General features: G+C 31.0%; 1 long non-coding RNA gene across 1 annotated transcript; it reads left to right on the forward strand.

Moving 5' to 3' along the window:
* The first annotated feature begins 897 nt into the window (after positions 1 to 897).
* Positions 898 to 2135, forward strand: LOC138352827 (uncharacterized). The gene is made up of 3 exons (XR_011222902.1): positions 898 to 1166; positions 1328 to 1445; positions 1870 to 2135. It is a non-coding gene; the product is annotated as an uncharacterized lncRNA (long non-coding RNA).
* Positions 2136 to 2839: the final 704 nt, after the last annotated feature.

Here is a 2839-nt window from a genome sequence, read left to right on the forward strand (position 1 = left end):
ACTGAACCTAACCAACCCTACCTAACCTAACCTAACCTATCTTTATAGGTTAGGTTAGGTTAGGTAGCCGAAAAAGTTAGGTTAGGTTAGGTTAGGTAGGTTAGGTAGTCGAAAAGCAATTCATTCATGAAAACTTGGCTTATTAGGCAAATCGGGCCTTGCATAGTAGGCTGACAAGCGCGTTCTGGCTACTAGGTACGACATATATATATATATATATATATGTCGTACCTAGTAGCCAGAACGCACTTTTCAGCCTACTATGCAAGGCCCGATTTGCCTAATAAGCCAAGTTTTCCTGAATTAATATATTTTCTCAAATTTTTTTCTTATGAAATGATAAAGCTACGCATTTCATTATGCATGAGGTCAATTTATTTTATTGGAGTTAAAATTAACGTAGATATATGACCGAACCTAACCAACCCTACCTAACTTATCTTTATAGGTTAGGTTAGGTTAGGTAGCCGAAAAAATTAGGTTAGGTTGGGTTAGGTAGGTTAGGTAATCGAAAAACAATTAATTCATGAAAACTTGGCTTATTGAGCAAATCGGGCCTTGCATAGTAGGTTGAGAAGTGAGTTCTGGCTACTAGGTACGACATATATATATATATATATATATATATATATATATATATATATATATATATATATATATATATATATATATATATATATATATATATATATATACATATATATATATGTATATATATATATATGTATATATATATATATATATATATATATATATATATATATATATATATATATATATATATATATATATATATATATATATATATATATAATTTTACTTTTGTCCAACAGAGTAACCATATGTGTGGAGTGTCGACATTGAAAGCTGCCAAAAATAAACCTGTTTCATTTAGAAGTTTGGATGAAACCGGCATAAGCATGGCTTCCTTTCGACATGGAATTATTCTTGCTGCATTAAATATGTATCAGGGAGAGCTCTACAGTTATGCCCACTATTTGCAAATGAACCGTTTACAAAATGTGTCCTTCATATGCCAGGATATCATCTGTAAATACTGGCCATGGGCCTTAAAGATTTCATCAAGAGAACAGAAGTTCTCACTTGGGCAAGGAAAGCCTTTTTTAGGAGTCCTACATGCCAAAGGACATTCTTGGTATTGTCAGGTAAATAATGTAATACTGTAATAATATTTTGACTTCGTTTTACTGTAAGTTGGAAAATATAATTTCTTTTAAACTGTTATATGTAAGGATTTATCTATGTTAAATGCAAATTGTTAATACAGTAGGTAGTTTTTAACAAACGTTATGCTATTATGTCAAAGGTTTTGTATGGAGGGCGGTGGCAAGAAGGATGTGGCCTGACATCTGGGGAGGAGGCAGAGCAAGTATTTTCCTACCTTTCAAGATATAACAACAACACTAAGAACATGCTTAAAGCTGGTATGTGTTAATTTTTGTTTATTCTAGTTCTAAATTTTGTACCTTTCAATCAAATCAGTACAATGGTAATATTTGATGGTTATATATATCCAGATAATGTTATAAAATAATATAAGAATATGGGAAATTGCAGAAAGGCATTTTGGCTCATATAAAGTAGCATTATACTCATATGCAACCAACATATACATGTATAATCCTTGTTTGAAAAATCAAGTTGTCCCTATTTTTATGCTTTCTTTCACATCCTGATATTTTTAATCTTATTACTCTACCACTATTTTTGAGCTCTTTGTTTCCTCTGAAATAACAATTATTTCATTCCACTTAAGACAGCATCAATATCATCATCCTTTTACTTTCCAATCAGTATTTTGAGACACAGTATTAAGATGTCAATGAATAACTAAATTTATTTCCACAGAGCGTACAGAAGAACTGACAGAGGGGGCACTCTTTTGGAATCACAGAAAAATTAATGTAATGCCTCGGGCATTAGTTGCCAGATTCAGAAAGGTATTAACATATGAATTGTTCTATACAATGAAAATATAGAATTATATATAAATATACAATTGTTCTATACAATGAATCAAGTGTATATACATGTTTTTATTTATCTTTAATCTTATTATAAGACACTAATGGTATTTTCTTCTCATAGACAAAGTAAAATTGGATAAAAACCCACTTGTGTATTTGGGAAATATATGTAAAGAATTACACCAAGTCTTTCACACACTCCTTGGTGCTTTGTCAAGGTTTGAATCTGAAAAACACATACTCAGACCTTGACAAAGCACTAAGGATAGTTCAAAAGACTTTGTTTAACTCTGAACATAAATTTTACAATAAATATGATGGCATTTATTTTTAAATAGGCCACAGAGACAGCTGCAGCAGTTTCAAATGAGATTCACAGGCTTAATGTCCCAGAATCTGTTATTGAGAAATAGAGATCAGAATTACTGATCATTGCAAGATCCTTAAATAACAGATCCTCTGCCAATAACATTGAGCATACTATCGAGGCATATGGAGAGAATATAAGGCATCGCAAAAATCAGATTACCACTTATGCTGGTAGACATTAATTGCTTTTTTGTTTGTTCAGTGAAACCTAAACATTAATACAGTACACAGTTGTTAAATTAGTTTTTTATGTAAAATACTATTGGTGCAAATCAAATATTTGATAACAACCTGAAACTTTACAGTTTCATCTAAAATGAGAGCTGTATTGAGAAACAAAAATGAAGTTGAGAAAAAAAACTACGAGATTTCATAAAAATCTACAATCAGAACCATCCAGATTTGTCTGAAGCAGATGTTTTAACTGGCATCCTTCCATGACACAATTTATTGCTTCTTCAAAACACAAGTGGTATTTACAC

Source organism: Procambarus clarkii, chromosome 55, assembly GCF_040958095.1.
Source record: "Procambarus clarkii isolate CNS0578487 chromosome 55, FALCON_Pclarkii_2.0, whole genome shotgun sequence".
In the NCBI taxonomy this organism is placed as follows: domain Eukaryota; kingdom Metazoa; phylum Arthropoda; class Malacostraca; order Decapoda; family Cambaridae; genus Procambarus; species Procambarus clarkii.